The following is a 9607-nucleotide window of genomic DNA, read 5'->3' as shown; positions in this document are numbered from 1 at the left end:
AAGCTACAACTAGATAGTATACACTTTGGGCATATATCAACCTAAAACTACTAACCCATATAATAGGAGATAAAATTTAGAATGAAATTGCAAATAAAGCTCTATATTAAATTCTTTGAAGTCAATACATCAAGTCTATGCAAACTTAGAGGATAAACAAAAGATGACTATATAAGTTAAATGCTTCAAGAAACTACAATATTACTATTCATAACAGAGAAAATATGTTGAGGAATGTGGAATCATAGTTATGAAAGTAATTTCAATCAAAATAGAACCAACATAGTGGTCACACAGTATTGAAAAAAGTCCAAAATGAGAATCCTTACAATGAGAAAAGGAAAGGAATTTATAGACAAGACGAGGCTCAAATCAGAATCTAATATCGCCATATGTCCTACTAAAACTCTTCATCCTGATGTTGTAGAACTGATCTCCTCTTTCTTCTATAAATCAAATTTGATTAATGTTGTTGCAAAATATCTCATATATCTCCTTTAAAGTAATTAGAAAACCCTTCTGAAGGAATATTAGATACACATCATAAAATATGTAGGGGCCTTAATTCGATTTGGCTTGTCCTGTTCTACCCTCAACCATGAATCTTCAATTGTATTTTCTAACAAAACTTTATTCTCTAGAGCTATCTTAAAAAAAAATTCAATTCATCCTTTATGGTCGCCAGTGAATCTAATCTTATCAAAAGATCATCCAAATCTGATCTCATTCTATCTGAAACAACAAATCTTAAATATCACTTAGGATGTCCTAGAAATCATACATCTTCTTGCAACTTATTCTATTGAAGACCTGTGTAAAAACTGACCATAGAAATGGAAAATTTGGCTTCTCCTAGTTTTGAAGGTATATTATAGTACATATTTTTGATAAGAATAGTGCCTTTGGAGTGAATTTGAAAAACCAAGGCCAAGGCCATGAATAGAGTATAATAATTGAAAAAAAGTAAAATAAATATATAGTTGAAATGTATAATATCTCAAAAAAAATTCAAATCTTTCAACTTTCAAAAAATGAGCGCTCAGAAATAATTGAATCTGAATATTCAACTTGTCTTTTTATGTTTTATCCCTTCCTCCTGCACCACTTGTTAGATTCTTATTGGTTGAACTACATTCAGGCAGGCCCCACATCTTCTTATGCAACATTTGAAATATTTGAAATTTGTCTTATGATCTTATGATCCTATGAACTCATGATTAAATTAAATTATCTTAATATTAAGATTTCATTCTAATGATCTTACTATTCATGTGTTTGGTATTTCATGTCATAACATCTCAATTTAGAAATTACCCTCTTACAATCTCCCAAATTGTAGCTTTTTATGCTTCAAATTATCCCTTTTTGATCTATTGACAAATCATAGCATTGTAAGCCTTTAATTTCTCATTCTTGACTACATGCCATATCATTGCATCTTACACCTTCAACTTCTATCTTACTATCATTTGATGATCCCATCTTCTTGTGACATCATATCATCTTTATTTGGCCTCTACGATCTTACTTGATCATAGCATCATAAGACTTCAAGCTTAAATTTATGACCTCATGATATACCTTTATCTCCATAATTTTATTTACAATCCTATGATGAGAATCCTATAATTTTCCACATGGCACTTCTGGTGTGTTTGAAAGGGAAAAATATTGCTAATGATTCCATCCAACAGGCCTTGATAGGGCCCTCCACATATGCTTGCACTTGTCTATAAGCATGCCTTAAAGGAACTTAACCATTGCACCTTTGGTCTTTTATATAATGAACATTCACATCCCACAAGAAATATGGTACAATGTGATTCTCCCCCTCCCTCTTAGGAATAGAGCTACTACACCCAGTAGTAGTGGGAAATTGTCTTAAAAATTGCCAACAATTTAACCTTCCCTGTTGCATCTCTACTAGAGACCCCATACATTGCTTAGTTTATGGAAATGGGTAGGAAATATAGTTATATGGGGCACATTAATTTACTATATGTGGCTGCTTCATCAAAGCCTAGAGTGGAGTATGATAAGAAGATCTCTATTGATTTAGTGATTTTTTCTTGAAGCCGTATTTGTGGGACACCACAACTCTATCTACTACCTCCATTGTGCTTCAACTTATGCCTGAATGCATCCAATCAATGGCTACTCCTCCAAAGTTCTTGGCATATCTTAAAGTAAAAATGTGACAATTCCCTATCCATCCAAATAAGATCAATTTGGGGCTCATGTGCACTATAGATAGGTGTAGCTGGGGCCTACCTCTACATGCTCTCTCCAACACATACGAGGAGCCTAAAGAACCTACAAATGCTTATCCATCTATATAGGCGATGTCTCCCCCCTATTTTCCATTGATTAAATAGCTAAGCATTGCTCCTCATCCTCTCATTTATGGTTCAAAGTTTATGCCATCTGCTAAATTTGGCATACATGTGAGTGTCTAGATTATGTTTTATCTTGCATTCATAATTTGGAAACACAAGTCTCCTTGTGGTTTTATAGATAAGAGTAGTGAATAAAAATAATCTTACCTCCCAATTCTAGGTATCATTCACTAATGAGAGGCTTACAATGTACTTTTATTGTGGTTTCATCTTTCATTTGTTTTATGTTTACACCCTTTTGAGGTAGTTGAACCATTGATCATGATTTCACATCTATACCTACTTCCTTCTTCAAATAGTATTTTAAAAGCCTCTATAGTACAATTCTCATGTTCAAAATCATAATAAATTTTGTTTAATAATTTTATAGCCAATGAAACTAGAAAATTCATTTAGAAGATGCTCTTTAGACCTGAATATACCAACCAAGATGCCTAGGATATCAACTGGCCTCCTACTCCTATTCCCCAAGGATGGATTTTCCTTTGCAAGATCAAGCTCCTACTACTCAAAATTTTCCCATAATTTTTCATCCTGTTGATCTAAAGTAATAGTGTGCATTAGAACATTGTAGTGATTAAAACATTATGACATCTCTAATACATCTCCAGACCCCAACATGCTAGCCTTATCAATTTGATGAGGATTAGTTAGGTTCAAAATTAGGCCCAACTGATTTTTTTTGGAACTTAAACACCAAAAATATAAAATTAATCAAATGAACACCTAGAACTAATTGGATTCAAATTTGAGCACTCAAACACCATTTAAAACTCATTTACCTTGTTCTTACAAACTATGATTATTCTGCCAAGAGGCCCACTGACTGGCCTTAAAAACTATCAAAAATAGATAACTGGGCTCTGGAAGCTGACATGTTTATTCTCTGTTCCACATTTTTTCACCTTTTTAGATCTCATGTCATGAAGACACCTGGATCAAAAGATATTGACTGTCAAAGTTGCATTCCTAAAACTACCTACAAACAACATGAAAGTGCATTTGGTTTTGGCTTCAAAAATAGGTCAAAAAAATACTTGAGGGCATAAAAAGTGGGGGATTAGTTCATTTCCATGAGGAGAAAATAGATCTATGGTTTGCACTTATGAAAAATAATAGGGCACATTTTTCAAGTGTGCAAATTGAGATACTTAGAATTGCAAAACTAGAAACATAAGTAGAAATGTAGTTTTTGTAAATGGAGTAGACCTAGGAAAGTGTGCAAATAGATTGGTGAAGACTTGCAAACTGGCAGACTTGAATAATTTTTAGAGTAGAACATGATGGTACAATCCATTTGGTCTCATCTTTTACATATTCAGAGATATGACATTCTAAATAGGGGTAGTGACTAATTTGCATTTCTTGACACTAGTAAAACTTCACAAATTGCATTTGGAATCACATTTGAAAACCAATCAAATGGATTTTTCATAGCATAAAATATGGAACATAGCAAGTGTTTAACCTCCAAAATATAATGCAAAAATTATTTTCTCAATATGATCAACTAGGTCAAATCTATAACTAGTCAAATAAGGCCTCCTAGAATTCAGGGCAATTTGCATAAGTACAATAGAGTTAATAAGTAACCAACTTTAAGGGATTCAAAACCTAGTCAAAACATATCAAAATGAATAAAAATCTAAAATATAGGTTCTTTCATATGTGTACTAAATACTCATAAAGAAATGAGTCATGAAAGATAACTAGGTGCAAGATATTCAAATGCAAACTAGGCTTTCTATTGTTGTTTGACCCTAAGGCAAAATATGTAGAACTAAATAGTGCTCAAAATAAAACTTCACAAAATGACTTAGAATTATAATTTATCATTATAGGATGCATGGATATGCTGAATTCAAGGGGTTAGAAACATAAAACACCTCATGACCTCAAAAAGATAGCTGGATACATAAGCAAGAAAATGCGCTTACATGGCTCAAAATGACTCAAAATTTTCAAATGATTCTCAAAATGAGAATGCAATTTTGAGTCCTAGCAGATCTAATGGGGAAAAAAAAGACCACACTAATGGATCTAGCTTAGGTTTTCCATAAAATTTGATATATAATGCTCCCTAGTTTGGCCATGTTGAGAGATAATGAAATATTTTTTTAGTTTAAGCCCATGACGACCATCAAGTTTAATCATGATAGAATTTTCGTCACAAAAAAATGCATTGAAAATTGTAGAAAAATTGTCTGGGTAAAATGGCCATAATTTTTACCTAGGATATCATATTGCATACTTCTCATAGTCACTAGAGAGATAATTCAAAGAACCACAACTTGGTGTAGGTTTTATTTTGTGATTTTGATATTTTATCAGGATTTAAGAGCTTGAAACTTAGATGTTATTTATTTTGAGCACAATTTTGGGTATAACTTGGGTATACAAAGTCAAATTTTGGACTCCAAATAGTTAATAGAAATATCTTGGAGAACTTTACACATTGGTTCATATTTGACATGTTTTATTTGGTAATATATTGATATGAATAGTTTATGATATATATTGACCATGGTAACATTGTGAGTTTGTGACATTGTATATTTTGGAGATTTGACATTTGATGTCATTTTATACCTAGCTTATATGTCAAATTGGTCTCATGATTATATGGCTATGAGTTTTTGGTTTGGATATGTATGTTGAATTGTTGGGTCTATAAGTTGTGCATCATTGTAAGTGTTCTATACTTACATGTTTTATTTATGGATTTGTTATAGGTTATCTTGTTGATCTTTCATTATTGATGCATATTCAACCTTGTGACTTTGGTTTTGGTTATCTATGCCCTTTGTCACATGATTTGTTGATTTGAATTCATGTAGATGGGATGAAATGTTATTTCTAGGTACAAGCATGGTGGAGGCCGATTGTTGGTAAATATTTTTTGTTTACAAGTTGGACAAGAGTTTGACTCTTGATTTAATTATGGTGGTACATGTTCTTGGTTGAGAATCATGGATATTTTCTATCTTTTTAAGGATCTCATGATGTGCCCTTTGATTTCTTTAATGGTTTGATGTCTTGGTTGATTCTCATGGTTAGAGGATGGTTTTTTCATCACAATGTCATGGCAAGTATTGGTGTTTTAAAGATATGAGTGTAAAACAAAACTAGGATGAAAAATAAAAGTGGATGCCTAGGGGTTAGCTACTTCCTAATGCAGAGGGGTTTTAGAACCTTTAGAAAATCAAATGCACAACTTAAGGCTTCACATGCATGAATGTAGATTTAAGCAAATGCATAGAAATTTAATGAAATGAGGGTCAACACATGAAGATGTTGCCCATTCAAATCTGCATTACAACTAGGTTTTCCTGTAACCTGATATGAGACAACAATACATAAATAAATAAATGCATGAAATTACAGAGGATCCTCCAATGGCTAACAAAGACCATTGGAGGATCTTTAGAAAACCCCCATGCAAAGACCACTCTCAAAACAACAGAGAGATCCGACTGATAGGAAATCGACAATAAGAAAATATTAAACTATTAAGATCTGACTTTCAGATTTCTTCCAAATTGTTGATCTAAATACAAATAGAAAAATGTATGTAGAATACTACACAATCACATCTATACAACACTAGAAACTTAAGAAAATTATAGGAAAACTCAAGAACTTCATTCTATTCACTTTCTCCAAAAAAAAAAATCTCTCTCCAAAAATCTCTCTTCCAATATGCACTCTTTCTCTTTTTGAAAAACCTTCTAATGTAACTCCCAAAAATCCATCATAGCTTTCTTGTGGCAGTTAAATTTTGAATTCCTACACATGGTGCTTTAGGAATATTCACCTTCTAATGTAACTCCCAAAAATCCATCATGGCTTTCTTGTGGCGGTTACATTTTGAATGCCTACACACCAAAAATAATCTAAAATAAACTCATACTAAGTCCTAAGTGAATAATGTTGGGTAGGCTTATAAGAATGCCACCTAAACATTTCCACCACACAAAAAAGGACATTTATTTTAAAACATAAAACTCTAAACTCACACACAAACATTTCAAATTTTAGATTTTAAACTCAAAACTTTTTGATATTTGCTTTGTGCCTTGCATTTTAGTCATATTGTAGGTTGTCTTCCTATCGTAGACGTGCTCCTGCACCACTTCCCATATTCAATAAACCTTTATTTAGATCTCGCCTAACTTGACAAAGCACAAGGGATTTATAGTTTTGGCTCTGCAAGGCCAAGGTAGGTGCATGTAGGGATTCAATCACTCATTTATTGGTCTTCCTTACATAATATTTATCTCTTATAGGAGAAAATGGTCTATAATCTTCCTAACATTGTAATCAACTATTTGTTTTATAGCTTAGCCAACTATAAACTCAAAACAAGTTATTATAATAACTGAGTGACCAACATGAAATTCTATGTTACAAACTTTAGATAAATTGATTTTTATTGAAGTGTGAATTGTGTAACCAAATGATTGTATTAATTTTCATCTCAACTAATGACCAATTTCTTATCCATTGCTATATAGAGTCTTTCTTGTAAATCTTCATTTATTCAATTGACTTTTAATCAAATTTATTAGCTATTATCCCTAAATCTCATTCTTATGATATCCCTCTCATATATTTAGATACCCTATCAATTCATAAAATGATTTACTTAATTGCTTGAATTAAAAGCACTAATGAATTGACATACAACATATCTTAGCTGCATTAAATTGAAATGAACTTTTCTCACTCAATCCCAAAATAACAAAAGTATGAAAATGCAGATAGAATTCAAAGATATAGATGTTCAAAACTTCCTCTTTTATTAATCTTCTTGAGAACAATTATATATTTCTAATACAAGACTTAAAATATAACCCATAATTTGACAAATCTTATCATTCAATATTCATTAAGTTGTTAGAATACAAAAACTAAGACAACACTTAATTCAACATAAGAATTAGAATGATAGTAAATAGCATAAACACTAAAATAAAACAAAATTTATCCTCTCACTCCACATTTTGGGAATCTTTTTATAGACAAGGATTGCAACAAGCTTGAAATGGGAGGACACTTGTCAAAATTTTATTCAAAATAAAATACTTTTTTTTTTGGGATCTTTTAGCTTTATAAAACATTCCTTGTACTTAAACAAAATGGGGAAGCAATTCCAAAATTGGTAGGCGGTTGCTTTTCTTCAGGTATCTCTAGGCTAAGCATACGTGCACTTTAACAACCTATCACTATTATTGCCTTTTCTTTATTTTGTCTCTTTTGCCTTTTAGATTTGATCTCAACTATTTAATCACTATCCCGTAATGGTAAGGCCTTTATGCTACCTATGACCTCCCAAATTACAATATCAATTTTAACATCTAGCCAAGTGGCATCTTTGATCATGTTCAACTCCTCAAGGAATTTATTTCAGTTAGCATCTATAATTTCCTTGAACTCTACATTTACCTTACCTATTTTTGGTTCCAACTTATATAAAACATTGATCAAATCATATTCTACTACAATATTTGACTCACCATTCCAATATGCCAAATAATGAACATGATTTAGAATATCACCAAAAGAGGATGACCACTCTTACCATTCCTTTACTCCTCCATTTTCATCCAATAGACTAGGTATAAAATTTGGAGTTCCTGTAGCAATTATTTTCATTTTATTTTTAATTAATTATAACTTCCCCACAAAGAAACCTTTTAACTCCTTTACCCTGTGAATTAATTTCCTTATAGAATTAATTACTTCCTTTGGAAAATATTTTTTCTATGTCAATGTGGGCATAAGGTTTTCACAAAACTAGGTGTATGGGCCCCATGTTGTGAGTAAGGGAGACAATAAGGAGATTGTCTCAAAGTATTGGTACTTTGCCCCCTAAAAAATAATATAACTACAATGTACATTCTATATTTCAAAGAATTTATCCTATTATGCAAAAAATTCTTTATAGTTCTAATTTCTATCTCTTTTCTTGATTTTAATTCTTCCTCATCAATAGCTATAGGTTGTCCAATCACATATCCTACCTCAAGCACATAATCCTCTAATTGTATACCCTTGTCTTCAATTGTAGCAAAAGGCCTGGCAATATTTTTCAATGTCCCTAATTTAGCTTCCAGATGGAGGTTCCTCTATTCCAAGACATATGTCTTTTTCATCTCTTCTTCATAATGCCTCCTTGTATTGATATACCTATCATAGGATGTATACAATTTCTCTTCCAACACATCAATTCTCTTCTTTCCTAATAGAGATGCTAAACTCATTAATCCATAAATTTGGCTGGTGGATGTAGGATGGACATTCTGAAAGATCACATTTCAAATAGGGGACTCTTTGATTTCCACGAGAGTTGGTTTTTCATTTTTTGGAGCCAAGGTCCATATGGCCATAGTTTAAGTATCAATGGTATAACCATATCCTCTCAATTCTCCTTGTTGATTCACATTTTCAAAAGAGACAATATTCTCTTGTCTTCTCATTTGATCAACCAAGAAAGAGGAATTGATTTCCCATCCCAAAAAGATGATCATACCACTACCATCTCTACTACCTCTCCATTAGAGTCACTTAGTTTCAACTAAAGTGACAATTCATTTTTCTTTATCTTGAACAAGAAGCTTTTAAATTCTTCTATTTTTATGAAAGTTTCATCTTTCATAAATTATTTGGCCTTAATAATCTAGTCATCTACCATTTTGGCCTACAGCTCCAATTTATTTTCTCTTGCTCATATTCATTAGCCTAAGCCATCAAGAAGCTTTGCCTTGTGTTATCAAAATATTGGTTGTTCCTAGACATAATTTACAAGGATTTTTGTCTTGCCTTTTGAAGAATCTCAACCATCCTTTTCTTTCTTTGACTTTGTTGAGCCCATGATGATCTCTCTAATTGCTCTTTGCCATCACTCACTTCTACTACAATTTCTAGCTTAGGAGATTTAGGATTGACTCTATTTTTAATCTCTTCTAGAATCTGAGCTACAATCTCATCAAAGTTATTGATACACTTATTGAAGCTTCACTAATAGCCCTCTTCATGATAAAAAACCTTAAAAGATGGATCTATTTTCCTCATTTCTTCTTCAAAATCCATTATATCTCTCTTGTTCACCATTCTATCTCTTCATATATTATCATCTAGGTAATCAAAAATTACATCCTCCTCCCATAAACATTTGGTCATAGGTAAGTTGTACCCCCTCATTTTCTTTA

This window comes from Cupressus sempervirens, chromosome 1, assembly GCF_028749045.1.
Source record: "Cupressus sempervirens isolate cs-2001-9-10 chromosome 1, ASM2874904v1, whole genome shotgun sequence".
NCBI lineage: Eukaryota > Viridiplantae > Streptophyta > Pinopsida > Cupressales > Cupressaceae > Cupressus > Cupressus sempervirens.
Note: the sequence above shows the minus strand (reverse complement) of the source record.